At 43.4% G+C, this 15,000-nt stretch overlaps 1 pseudogene; it reads left to right on the forward strand.

Annotated features, from left to right (window-relative positions):
- Positions 1 to 15,000, forward strand: part of LOC120548431 — a 43,712-nt pseudogene that overhangs the window by 9,220 nt on the left and 19,492 nt on the right.

The following is a 15,000-nucleotide window of genomic DNA, read 5'->3' on the forward strand; positions in this document are numbered from 1 at the left end:
ATACACACACGACAGACACACACACGCACACACACACGACAGACACACACACACACACACACACACACACACACACACACACACACACAGACATGTATAAAGATCGGAGTGATCAGCTGTCCTTTGTGCTCTCAGCTGTTCTACAGAGTGACGGAGGAGAAGGCGCGCCAGGCCGAGCTCTACCTGGTGGGCATGGTGTGTTACTACGGGAAACATTACTCCACCTTCTTCTTCCAGACCAAGATCAGACGATGGATGTACTTTGATGACGCACACGTCAAAGAGGTACAATCAGGTGTCCCGTACTGTACAGGTGTCTGGTTGGCCAGAACCGGCCCGCCAAACGGTCCAATCAGGCGCCCGCTGGATGACTTTGCAATGTGTGAAAATTGCGGAGAAGTAATTAATTCCAATTCCACATTCACCACTTTAATCTCAGAGAATATCTGAGTTCTTTTTCTGTAAATTTACAATTTTAAAGGTGCCCTGCCATACAAAAACGTTCTTAATTGCATTTTTTTAAATCTGTGAGGTCTGTGTGTGTGTGTGTGTGTGTGTGTGTGTGTGTGTGTGTGTGTGTGTGTGTGTGTGTGTGTTATGTGGTGAATGTGAAAATGAACTGCTACCTCCTCTGTCAGCTCTAGCCACTGAACAGAAATAAGCAGAGAAATCAGACCTATCACAAAAGCCGGTCAGTCTGACATCATACTGCCTGAGCTCATTACTATTCATGAGCTCGCCCAGTTGGGCTGGGGTAAAGGATTCTGACAGCCTGGCTCTCACTGGCTAGCTGTTAGCCAATCAGATTCAAACAGCTCACTTTGTTGAATATTAATGAGAACTGGCAGAAATCGAGCTGAGTCTTCCTGCAGGCTTTCTATACCGCGCTAGAATGGCTTGAAACAAGGTAACCATGGTTACAGAGCCCATGGTAGACCTTCAGACATCACCACAAAGTCATGAAATACATGTGGCAGGGCACCTTTTAATCTTAGATATTCAGAGTTTTGTTTCTGAATATCAACCCTCTCTCTCCCGTGTCCGTAACATATATATTTTTTCCGTCATGTTGTAAACTCAGATGGATTCTGATTGGCTGTCAGTGTTTCTCTTGGACAGTGATCCCAACGATATTGTTTACATACAGTACAGGCCAAAAGTTTGGACAAACCTTCTCATTCAATGTGTTTCCTTTTTATTTTCATGACTATTTACATTGTAGATTCTCACTGAAGTCATCAAAACTATGAATGAACACATATGGAATTATGTACTTAACAAAAAAGTGTGAAATAACTGAAAACATGTCTTATATTTTAGATTCTTCAAAGTAGCCACCCTTTGCTTTTTTTGATAACTCTGCAAACCCTTGGTGTTCTCTCAATGAGCTTCATGAGGTAGTCACCTGAAATGGTTTTACCTTCACAGGTGTGCTTTGTCAGGGTTCATTAGTGGAAGTTTTTCCCTTATTAATAAAAAAAGCAAAGGGTGGCTACTTTGAAGAATCTAAAATATAAGACATGTTTTCAGTTATTTCACACTTTTTTGTTAAGTACATAATTCCATATGTGTTCATTCATAGTTTTGATGCCTTCAGTGAGAATCTACAATGTAAATAGTCATGAAAATAAAAAGGAAACACATTGAATGAGAAGGTGTGTCCAAACTTTTGGCCTGTACTGTATGCTGTCCTCGTTATAGTTCAGGTGTGGACTCCACCATCCACTTGCTGTCGACTAAGATTTATTTAGTTTTTTCTGCATTTTCCAGTTTGGTTCCAGCTGTTTTTTTGCCACTTTTTTCTGTACTTTGATGGGGTTTTTTCTCCACCATTTTTAAGGTTTCTTCTGATGTTTGTGTCGCTTTTGTTTTGACACTTCTCGGATTTTTTTACATTTTTGTCAAGTTTTTTGGTGGTTTTGTTTCAATGTTTCTTTTGATGTTTTTTGTCGCTTTTCTCGACTTTTTTTCTTTTTTTTTGTGAGAATTTCTTTTTGCATCATTTTTGTTGCTTTTTCTTTTCTGTGGACGTTCCTCTCTGTTCTGTTATTGCTGTGCTCTGCTAACACACTCCCTCTCGGTCTCTCTGCTGGTTGTGAAAACAAGGATATCCCTCTATTGTTCACCAGTCCAGCTGGACAGAACCGAGGGTGTGGTCAGAGACACACACACAGTAACACACACACACACACAGACACACACAGACACACACAGACATGCACACACTGGAACACACACACACACACACACACACACACGCACATACACAGCCGGCACTTTTGCCCACACATCTCTTTCTTTCTCTTGCACAAACACACATTTTTTTCACTCACTGAGCGTTTGGCGGTTGACAGAAATGTTGGCGGTTTTGGATTGCGGCACGTCCTCTCAGATCTGAGCCGATCAGGAGGTGAATGTGGACTTTATTCTTGTTTTTTGGGGGGGAAATGGAGGAAAGGTTGAAATAACAAGCGGGAGGATTTGTGTCGCGCAGACGGGAGAACAGGAAGACGACGTTTTCTCTCTCCCAGATTTACCTTCTGATTGTGTTTTTCGAGGTAAACGTCTTTTACCGCGGCTGAGAACGAGGATATGTATGCATGTATGTATGAGGAGGGCTGAGTGTAGTTTCAATTAGGGCTGTCAGGAAAATATGCGATAACATTGTTGAATATCTTGATAAGGATATTACTTATTATATTATAAATAAACAGATATTAAAGGGAATTCTGCTACGTAGTATGAGCTGAAAAATAAATCCAAGGATTTGTGCCGTAATGTGTAACGATCTAGCCTGAAGTGGTCATAACTCAGATTCTAGTCAGAATATGAGTCTGATGCTGCTCCATTGGGCTGGGATTATGGGGCGTGTTTCAACCAAACCAGGAAAGAAAATGCCTCTGCTCTCAATTGGATAGACCTACAACCAATCAGAGCAACAGATAGACCTACAACCAATCAGAGCAACAGATAGACCTACAACCAATCAGAGCAACAGATAGACCTACAACCAATCAGAGCAACAGATAGACCTACAACCAATCAGAGCAACAGATAGACCTACAACCAATCAGAGCAACAGATAGACCTACAACCAATCAGAGCAACAGATAGACCTACAACCAATCAGAGCAACAGATAGACCTACAACCAATCAGAGCAACAGATAGACCTACAACCAATCAGAGCAACAGATAGACCTATAACCAATCAGAGCAACAGATAGACCTATTACCAATCAGAGCAACAGATAGACCTACAACCAATCAGAGCAACAGATAGACCTACAACCAATCAGAGCAACAGATAGACCTATTACCAATCAGAGCCACAGATAGACCTACAACCAATCAGAGCAACACATAGACCTACAACCAATCAGAGCAACAGATAGACCTACAACCAATCAGAGCAACAGATAGACCTACAACTAGGGCTGGGCGATATGGAGAAAATCAAATATCACGATATTTTTTACCAAATACCTTGATATCGATAACGCAACAATATTGTAGTGTTGACTTTTTTTCACAAAATATTTACACAATGACATTTTTGATAAATAATCATCAGTAATGTGGATATAATGACTAAGTGGTTAAAAGGTCAATAATAAAACAGCTAGAACAGTCTGGTAAGTTCAGAAAATGACATCACTTTACTGTAATGCAGCCTTTAAAACCAGGAAAAGACACTTATGTCGTATCACGATATCCAAAATCTAAGACGATATCCATTCTCGTATCACAATATCGATATAATATCGATATATATTGCCCAGCTCTACCTACAACCAATCAGAGCAACAGATAGACCTACAACCAATCAGAAGAAGGGAGACACAGAAGCTGCGAGTCGAAGGCCGGCTTCGACAGAGCAAAGGCAGAGCTGCAGTTTCTGTGTCGTGCGGACGGGCATGCCAAGGTGTATACTAGAGCCCGACCGATGTTATGCATTTTCCAAAATATCGCTATCGGCATTTATAATGGCCGATAAATGAATATTTAAAAAAATAATAAATAAAAACTGACGAAACACCCTTCAGCCATGTTCTGAGTGTTGGCGTTGCGTAGTCTGTCCACCAGAGGGCGCTCTACAACCTCCCTGTTGGCTGCACTCAAAACACTTTAAGTTTCATATCTTAAGTTTGTATTTTTATACATTTTATTTATCAGAACTTTAATATATTATTACTTACTTACTTACCTCTCATCGTGTACTTAATTTTCTCAAGTTTCAAGAAAAACATACGAAAAATAAATACCCAGCCCTACGTTCAACTAACAGCTTTCCTGTCTCTCCTCTGCAGATCGGTCCCAAGTGGAAGGACGTTGTTTCTCGCTGCATCAAGGGCCACTACCAGCCGCTGCTGCTGCTCTACGCTGACCCGCGGGGGACGCCGGTGTCGGCCCAGGACCTGCCCTCGCGCTTCCCCCTCCACAGCCTCAACAAGGCCTGCTACGACAGCGAGGACTCGGGTAACTACAACACAGCTAGGAGTCGTAGTAGTAGCACAACCGCAAACGTTCAGGTAACTAAACCCGAAACGGTAGTACTTGTTGTAGTCGTAGTAGTAGTAGCACTGTGACAAGACGACACTGAGGGACTTGAAAGACAGCTAACAGTTAGGCCTGCTGGCACACTGCCTGCGTGGCGTTTCTGTTGCGTGGTATTTTCTATGTCTTTGCACGCCAGAAACGTGTCTGACGCGGCGCTGCTGCTGCTAGCCTTGTCTGTACACATGGATGTTTCCCATTGATAAAATGAGATAGTAATAATTCAACTTTATTTTGCCAATATTTTTGTGTTTGTACATTTGTTTGCACATATTCAAAATAGGCTACAGAAAATTTCCTTTTGTATTGACAGGTGCAATATTTGAAAATCGATAATTATTATTATTATTTATTTTTAAATTACATTCATATATCTGCATTTATGTCAAAACCTCGAGACTTTCAAACATCAAAATGTAATTTTATTAAATGTATTTGTGTCTAAATGACATATAAACATCTTTTCCTATTCTATTTTGTCTGGAAACTCTTCCAACACGCTTGCCTGTCGCGTGAAAAATACTCGTTGGTTCTATTTCTTGCACACACAAGTTTTTCTTAGACGTGCGTGTCATGCAGGCAGTGTGCACGCTCTAACCTGTTACCATGGGAGCCGAAAAAAAACCGGACACGCCACGCAGCCAGTGTGCAGGAGGACCTAGAGTAGTAGCTAGTAGCACAACAGCAAACATTCAGGTAACTAAACCTTCAATTCAATTTCATTTATAGTGTCACATGACAACAGGAGTTCTCTCAGGACACTTTCCAGATAGAGGAGGTCTAGACCACACTCTATAAGTTACACGGTTTCCCACGAGCAAGCATTTGGTGTGACAGCGGTGAGAAAAACGTCCTTTTTACAGACAGAAACCTCGGACAGAATATGGCTGTTGGTGGGCCATCTGCCGGTTAGGACACAGAGACACTGAGACACTGATACAGAGACAGATATACAGATATACAGATATACAGATATACAGAGACACTGATACAGATATACAGAGACAGATATACAGATATACAGAGACACTGATACAGATATACAGAGACAGATATACAGATATACAGAGACACTGATACAGATATACAGAGACAGATATACAGATATACAGAGACACTGATACAGATATACAGAGACACTGATACAGATATACAGAGACAGATATACAGAGACACTGATACAGATATACAGAGACACTAATACGGATATGTAGAAATATGATTAATAATAATTATAGCAGTTGGTATGATTAACAGTGGCAATTAGTACTTGTTGTAGTCATAGTAGTAGTACTCTATTACAGCTAACCGGAGGAGGAGGAGGAGGAGGAGGAGGAGGAAGAGGAGGAGGAGGAGGAGTAGTAGTAGTAGGTAGTAGTCTGATATGATGTATACTGTGTTGACCCGAATATAAGACAAACATTACAATTAAAAAAGACTTTATGAGGACCGAATCTTGTTTTAATAAAGAACATGTTGGAAACTGCAAGGACATCTGTTGTTTTTAGCATTTAAATTAAGCTAAACGTATATAACTTATAAATACTCTTTCTGGCTTTATAATTTTCTCAACTCTCTGGCGATTTTTAAAGTGCCCATATTATGAAAAAAAAAAAAACTTTTTCTGGGATTTGGGGTGTTATTTTGTGTCTCGGGTGCTTCAACACGCATACAAATGTTGAAAGAAAAAAACCCATCCATGGTGTTCTGAGTGAGATCTGGTTTCTGAATGTGTCCTGCCTTCAGTCTCCTGGTGAGCTGGTCTAAATCTGCACGACTTTCTACGTCACTAGCCGAAACAAGCTGGCTAACCGCAACCGTTAGCATGCTACCTCGTTCTCAATGGCAAAGCACTGCTACAACACACACAAGTTCACCAGAATCTCCAGAAGAACTACTTCCATGTGCTCCCTGGTTTAGAAGAAGTCTCCCAGCTGATCCTGCCTTGGAACTGACTGAAGTTGGAGAAACAGGCTTTCTTTTACTGTCTATGGAGCTAGCTGACATGATTTACATCTGAGCTACTGAGCATGTGCGAGTGCAGTCAAAGACAGTACAGAAGAAGAAAAGATGTCTCACTCTGTAGCTAAAACAGAGACCTGAACACAGGGTGAAAAGAGGAGCTGCAGCAATGTGCAGTACAACAAAAATATGGTGTTTTTAGAAAAGTAAACCATGTAAACCTATTCTGGTACAACCTTAAAATACAATTATGAAGCTGAAAAGGAGCATAATATGGGCGCTATAAGGCTTCCGCTTGAAAGATGGATCAAGGGGTGGGTGGGCACTCCCTAATTTCACATATTGATAAAAAGTTGCTGCTGGTCGACGGGGAAGACAACACAAGGGTTAAAAGTCTAGACTTCTTATTTCTTATATTCGAGTCAGTACAGTATTTGTGTGTGCATGTATGTGAGGACATCACCCAGGGGCGGAGCTAGACTCTCAGTACTGTGGGGGCGGAGCTTCATCATGGGGCCCTCTGCTACCAAGTCATTTTAAAATTAAAACCGTTAAAAAAAAAAATTGTTAAATATCTGATGAATGCATGTTATAATGTGTCACTTGTTGAGCCAATTAAGCCTATATGTCAAATAAAACACCAAGAAAGCCACATTTTTTGACAAGTTTGTATTGACGAACAAAGAAAACAGTTTGCCAGTCAAGTAAAAATGTTTCAGCACCACGGACAGCGACACCTGATGGACAGCGATGGTGCTGAACAGGGCTCAATCAGTGCCACACTATATAATTGACATAGCACTATTATATATATATCAGGGGTCTTCAACGTTTTTTAAGCCAAGGACCCCTTAACTGAAAGAAAGATGAAGCAGAGACCTCCTACTACATATATTGTATAAAATGTTGCATATTAAACTGGGCCTACAATAACTTTTAGGGCAGCCTAAAGCCTTTATAGATACCTTTTTTGCATAGAATACTAAGCTATTAAAATAGCCTAATAATTGTTGGCATGATTTTATAAATCATGTTTTAATGTTAAAAATACATGACACAGTGAATCCTTAGGGTTAACTATCTGTGGGTCACTATCTTACCTATAGGCCAGTAAGCCCATCTTCAGTGGGGTATTTATATTTGCTAATAATATGTTGGATTAATTTTAGGACTTTTTTAAATTTAACAATTATTTGGAGCCCCCTCTGCATAGGACCCCCTAGGGGTCCCGGACCCCCTGTTGAAGATCCCTGTGTTTGATAAGAAGAGCTGGATTATCACAACGTGAGATCATATGCAGTAATTAGCTTCTCTCAGCTAATAATCTGCAATGTGTCACTTTGGGGCGGCCTCACCCAAGCACCCACGCTATCTCCGCTACTGACATCACCACTGATGGCCCCGACTTGTTCGCTAGAGCTGGGCAATAGATTGGTATTTTTGATATCGTGATATGAGAATAGATATCGTCTTACATTTTGGATATCGTAATATGGCTTAAGTGTCTTTTCCTGGTTTTAGAGACTGCATTACAGTAAAGTGATGTACTTTTCTGAACTTACCAGACTGTTGTAACTGTTCTATTATTTGCCTTTCCCCAACTTAGTCATTATATCCACATTACTGGTGATTATTTATCTAAAATCTCAGTGTGTAAATATTTTGTGAAAGCACCAATAGTCAAAACTACAGTATCGTTGCGTTATCGATATCGAGGTATTTGGTCAAAAATATCGTGATATTTGATTTTCTCCATATCGCCCAGCCCTATTGTTCGCTAACCCCGCCCCTCTTTCACTAACCCCACCCCCCCCCCCCGCACCCCCCTGCAGGCCGCGAGCAGTCGATCTCCAGCGACACTCGCACCGATTCGTCCACGGAGAGTTCGTCGTCCCGACAGCCCTCCCACTCGCACCATGAGTCCCTGGCCAGCCACTACTCCTCCGACTCCCAGGGAACCGTCATCTGCACCGAGCGCGCCGACGGACCGCTGCACGCCTCGCTCGGCAGCCTGGAGACCATAGGTAGGTAGCTGGAGTCCTACCTGGAGTATAGGAAGGAAGGGAATGAAGTCCTTCCTACCAATAAGGTGTCAGTTGGAACGTTGAATAGATCTGATTTAGAGATGGACATTTCCTGACAATTAGTAGAATAAAAATCAGGGGAAAAAACACATTTATTCTAATTCTCAAAAGGTAATTTACACACACACACACACACACACACACACACACACACACACACACACACACACTGGAACACAGACACACACACACTGGAACACAGACACACACACACACACACACACACACACACACACACACACTGGAACACACACAAACAGAGGTACACACACACACACATACAGAGGCACGCACACACACACACACACACACACACACACACACACACACACACACACACACACCCCTACCTGGACCCTATTGTCCCATGCATTGGTGACTAATGTGAACAACAATCTTTGAAGTTGGTCCAGTATTGAGCGAGAACGCTGTATCAGCAGCTGTGAACCAGGCTGTAATGTAGCCCTACAGGACTGATGTTCAGCGTCAGTTACAGTCCACTAAAAGTTCTGTTGTTGCTGCTGACAGACTCAGATTATTATTCTAAGTGTCTGACAACATTATGGAAAGGATCCCTACAGAGATAGACCTTTTAGTTAAAGAGTAAGATCCTTTTAGTTTAACATGAAACAGCCCCGAAATCACCATCACCAAACTCCACCAGACTCCATGTAAATAATCAGGACTTTTATCATCGTAAAACACACTTCATTCAAAGTGGACAGAAACTAAATAAAACTACCAAAAGCCATCTGGTTCATCTTTCCACTGTTCCAACAATCACCACTCTGGTTTGGTTGAAATAAACCCTTAATTCACCCATTTACATGTGGAGATATGCTGGCTCTATACACGCTAAAAGTCCTGATTATTTACATGGAGTCTGGTGGAGATATGCTGGCTCTATACACGCTAAAAGTCCTGATTATTTACATGGAGTCTGGTGGAGATATGCTGGCTCTATACACACTAAAAGTCCTGATTATTTACATGGAGTCTGGTGGAAATATGCTGGCTCTATACACACTAAAAGTCCTGATTATTTACATGGAGTCTGGTGGAGATATGCTGGCTCTATACACACTAAAAGTCCTGATTATTTACATGGAGTCTGGTGGAAATGTGCTGGCTCTATACACACTAAAAGTCCTGATTATTTACATGGAGTCTGGTGGAGATATGCTAGCTCTATACACGCTAAAAGAACTTTTAGTGGACGCTGACTGACAAAACATTTGCACATTAACGTTACATTGCAGCTTGTTTCTTGCTAAATTCTGGACCAATTTCAAAGCTTGTTGTTCCCATTGGTCACTTGGACACAAAAACATGAGGAAATACCAAAAGTTACCCTTTAAATTAGTTGATTTGTCTATAAAATGTGAAATAAATGGTAGACTATTTGCTGTTTACATCCATTTTAATTCTTTCATTTACATTCAGATTGTTTCGTCTTTTATGATTTTAAGTTTTTACGTTTGTGTTGCCGCTGCTGCGCAGCCAATCACGCTCTGCCGTTGGTCACTGTGTTGCATGATGTGGTGACCGTGCTGTAAACATCCGTTGCCATGCTTCTTGTTGCTAAGGCCACGTGACGGACAGCGAGCAGCACCGGTCTCCGAGGAAGGGAGGCGGGCCCGGAGATAGGAGGCGGAGCTCTAGCCGCCACCGCCGGTCTAAACCCAACAACGAAGCCCTGTCGGCAGGGTACCACAGCGAGGGTAGGCGAGGGGGTTTGGGCCAATCAGGGGCTGGGGAATTTCGGGACGCAGGTGGGCCAATCACAGAGCAGAGAGGAGAGGAGTTTAGAGAGGCAAAGTCCTGCCCCTTCCACTGGACCGCCATGGGACGGTATTGAACGGGGAGAGACTAATATGTTTTGATCTTGTTTGAATTGAGCCATGAATCACACATCTGATGTTTGTCAGTTTAAAAGCTAATTTTGCAAATCAAGAAAGTCTCAGTTTGTTGTTAAACTGTTGAATTATAAGACTGTGAAAATATATATAATATACTATCTTCACACTTCAAAGTGACATCTCTCTGAAGCTACGATATCTGTGTGTATCGTACCGGGATGTAACGTTATAGAGCGTGTGTGTGTGTTTCTGTCTGTGTGCATGTGTGTACATGCATATGTGTGTTTGTCTGTGTGTGCATCGTCCTGGGTGGTTACGTTACTTACACGAGCAGAGGATCTCTCTCGTTTGGTCTCTTCTCTGCTGATAACATTACATTACATTATTACGTCATTTAGCTGACCCTTTTATCCAAAGCGACTTAGAATTGCTATATGTGTCCGAGGTCGCACGCCTCTGTAGCAACTAGGGTTAAGTGCCTTGCTCAGGGACACATTGGTTGATGTATCGCAGTGGGAATCGTACCCAGCTCTCCCACACCAAAGGCATGTGTCCTATCCACTGTGCCATCACCACCGCTGGGATAAAACCCATCAGGTAGGAGAACGTTACAGGTGAAACAGAGCTAAGCTAGCGAGCGAGCGAGCCGAGCATCAAGCCACCTGACGTATATTGTGCGAGACGAGACCGGTAGTTCACCGAGCGGTTTCACGCTGAACTAAGTGTTCCTACGGCAAACTGAGACTGTCTTCAGTTGCTAAATTATGTGTGTAATCCATGGCTCAGGATCAAACTTTATTAGTCTCTCCCCGTTCACTACCGTGTCGGTTTTTGCCGAAATAAGATCCCATGAGGTCCCCTGGAAGGGGCGGGACTTGGCCTCTCTTATACCAATGTGACCTGTTAAATAAAACTCCCCAAACACTGGACTTTTAATGTGTATTTTTGAGAGTTTAAATCCTGAAATAAATAAAGAAAATGAGGCAATAAATAGATGGGTTTTTATTTAAAATGACATTTTTCAAATGATTACTTTTGAGTTATTTAAGGAGACTTTTGTTTCATAACTTGTGAGATAACCATACCCCCTTTTGTGTGTATCTGTGTGTGTGTGTCTGTGTGTGTGTGTCTGTATCTGTGTGTCTGTATCTGTGTGTGTGTGTCTGTGTGTCTGTCTGTGTGTGTCTGTGTGTGTCTCTGTGTGTGTCTGTGTGTGTGTCTGTGTGTCTGTCTGTCTGTCTGTCTGTGTGTGTGTGTGTCTGTCTGTCTGTCTGTCTGTCTGTCTGTCTGTGTGTGTGTGTGTGTGTGTGTGTGTGTGTTTGAATGTAAGAAATGGAAATTAAAAGATAGCAAAGTAAAGAAAAGTATTCATTTGAAAACGTAAAAAAAAAAATATTTAACAATATTGACTTTTGTATATATTTAAATGTCTTTATTTATATATTTAAAGCCTTATTTATGTATTTCAGGATGTTTTTGATCTGCAAAAATATATTTATTTAATATTGCGGAAAATGTCAGCTGGAGAGAAATGAACTCAGACTTGTGAGGCTTTAGAGAGACTGTAACCAACTGTATGCTGATATTTAAAAATCAGATGCTTCTCTCGGGGGACGAGAACAAGAACTTTAGTTGCTTTTATCATTTCTTTAGTTGTCATTTTATATCACTCGTTCTCTTCATTCATTCATTCACTCACTTCTGCCGTCTCTAACGTAATCCTTCTTTCCCTTTTGTCTCCTATCTTTTTTTTGGTATTTTACTTTTCTCTTGTTCTCCTTTTGTCCCTTTTCTGTTCTCTTTCTTTACATTTTCCTCCTTTCTTCTTTCCTCTTTCTTTCTTTCCTCCCTCCTGTTACTCTCCACTCTCCCTTTTTTCCCTTGTCCTCTCTTTCCTCATTTCATCCCTCTCTTTTCATCCTTTTCTACTTCTGTTCGCCCTTTCTTTATATTTTCCTTTCCACTCTTTCCTCATTATTCTGTTCTCTCTGTATCTTTTTCCTTCCTCCTTTTCTACCTTTTTGTGTCTGTCTGTGTGTGTGTGTGTGTGTGTGTGTGTGTGTGTGTGTGTGTTTCTTCCCTTATCCTTTTCATCCTTTTCATCCTTTTCTACTTTTTCTGTTTGCCCTTTCTTTGTTTCCCATTCCACTCTCCATCTTTCCTCCTTTTCTCCCTATTCTGTTCTCTCTGTATCTTTTTCCTGCTTTCTTCTTAACTTTTTCCCTCCTCCTTTTCTACCTTTTCTCTTCTCCTTCTTAATATCTCCCCCTTTCTCTCCCCCCCCTCCCCTTCCCTCCCCCCAGGTGAGACATTAAAGGAGCAGCAGGTTCCTCGTCATCTCCCCAAACCCTCCTTCTCCTCCTCCTCCTCCTCCTTTTCTTCCTCCTCCAGTCGTCTGCGAGACTTTAAGGAGACGATGAGCAACATCATCCACAGCCGCCCGCTCTCCTCCTCTTCCTCCTCCTCTCTGCCCGCGGCCGTCCTCGCCTCTGACATCACTTCCTCCTCCAAAAACAACGCCAACAACCGCCACCACGAGGGCTACGTGGCGTCCTCTCCCTCAGCCGGTGCGTCCCTGGACTGGGACGCCGACAGTACCGGCAGCGAGTCCATGTCCAGGTGCACCGGCAGCGAGTCCATGTCCAGGTGCACCGGCAGTGAGTCCATGTCCAGGTGCTCTGCTGGTGCGTCCCGGGACTGGTTGGCGGACAGCACTGGCAGTGAGTCCATGTCCAGGTGCTCGGGCGGTTCTGGGCCCGGGCCGGGGCCGGGGTCGGGGGGGTACCGGCCTGCGTGGCGGCCGCGCAGGGAAGCGCTCAACATCGACAGCATCTTCACCCGGCAGTGAGCGCCAGTGCGGGCACAGCCCGCCTTCACCGTCCGGTCAACGACGGAGGGACGTCAGGTCTGTCAATATGGTGTATCTTTGTGTGTGTGTGTGTGTGTGTGTGTCTTTGTGTGTGTGTGTGTCTCTCTGTCTGTGTCTCTGTGTGTGTGTGTGTGTGTGTCTGTCTGTCTCTCTGTGTGTGTCTATCCGTCTGTGTGTGTGTGTGTGTGTGTGTGTGTGTGTGTGTGTGCCTGTCTGTGTGTGTGTGTGTGTGTGTGTGTGTGTGTGTGTGTGTGTGTGTGTGTGTGTGTGTGTGTGTGTGTGCCTGTCTGTGTTTGTGTGTGTGTGTGTGACAGAAAGGTGTGCCAGGTGGTTGATGATTGCTGGAGGTTGTTTATCTGTTGCTTGTTGGAGCCGACAGTCTTATCTTTATCTGATCTCTATCTTGTCAGGCCGGGCTCCTCCTGGACTCTCCCTAACTTCTCCTCCAGCAGGAGCTGCGTCGGAGGCCAACCAGGAGGACATGGAAGAGGAAGTGGCGTGGATGCAGAGCTCCCTCCCCCACCTCCCCCTCCCCCCCGGCTGATCCAGAGGATGGAGAGTGGATACGAGAGCAGCGAGAGGAACAGCAGCAGCCCCGTCAGCCTGGACCTGAACCCTGCAGACAGGTGGGCTCATAAATCTAATATTCATCACAAGTATGGCTGGGTCAGAATCATAGGTCGTCCTGCTGACTGGCTGCTTCCTCATCGGACTTCAGGCTCTGCAGAGGAACAGAGTGTGTGTGTGTGTCTCTGTGTGTGTGTGTCTGTGTGTGTGTGTCTGTGTCGGTGTCTCTGTGTGTGTGTGTGTGTGTGTGTGTGTGTGTGTCTGTGTCTCTGTGTTTTAGTCTGTGTTTGTGTCTATGTCTCAATGTGTGTCTTCGTGTCTGTATTTGTGTCTGTGTGTGTGTGTGTCTCTGTGTTTGTGTCTGTGTCTCTGTGTGTGTCTGTCTGTCTGTCTCTGTGTTTGTGTCTCTGTGTGTGTCTGTCTGTCTGTCTCTGTATTTGTGTCTGTGTCTCTGTGTGTGTCTGTCTGTCTCTGTGTGTGTCTGTCTGTCTGTCTCTGTGTGTGTCTGTCTGTCTGTCTCTGTGTTTGTGTCTGTGTGTGTGTCTCTGTGTGTGTCTCTGTGTTTGTGTCTGTGTCTCTGTGTGTGTGTGTCTGTCTGTCTCTGTGTGTGTCTGTCTGTCTGTCTCTGTGTTTGTGTCTGTGTGTGTGTCTCTGTGTGTGTCTCTGTGTTTGTGTCTGTGTCTCTGTGTGTGTGTGTCTGTCTGTCTGTCTCTGTGTGTGTGTCTCTGTGTGTGTCTCTGTGTTTGTGTCTGTGTCTCTGTGTGTGTGTGTCTGTCTGTCTGTCTCTGTGTTTGTGTCTGTGTGTGTGTCTCTGTGTGTGTCTCTGTGTTTGTGTCTGTGTCTCTGTGTGTGTGTGTCTGTCTGTCTGTCTCTGTGTGTGTGTCTCTGTGTGTGTCTCTGTGTTTGTGTCTGTGTCTCTGTGTGTGTGTGTCTGTCTGTCTGTCTCTGTGTTTGTGTCTGTGTCTCTGTGTGTGTCTGTCTGTCTCTGTGTTTGTGTCTGTGTCTCTGTGTGTGTCTGTCTGTCTGTCTCTGTGTTTGTGTCTCTGTGTGTGTCTGTCTGTCTGTCTCTGTGTTTGTGTCTGTGTGTGTGTCTCTGTGTGTGT

Source organism: Perca fluviatilis, chromosome 19, assembly GCF_010015445.1.
Source record: "Perca fluviatilis chromosome 19, GENO_Pfluv_1.0, whole genome shotgun sequence".
NCBI classification, from domain to species: domain Eukaryota; kingdom Metazoa; phylum Chordata; class Actinopteri; order Perciformes; family Percidae; genus Perca; species Perca fluviatilis.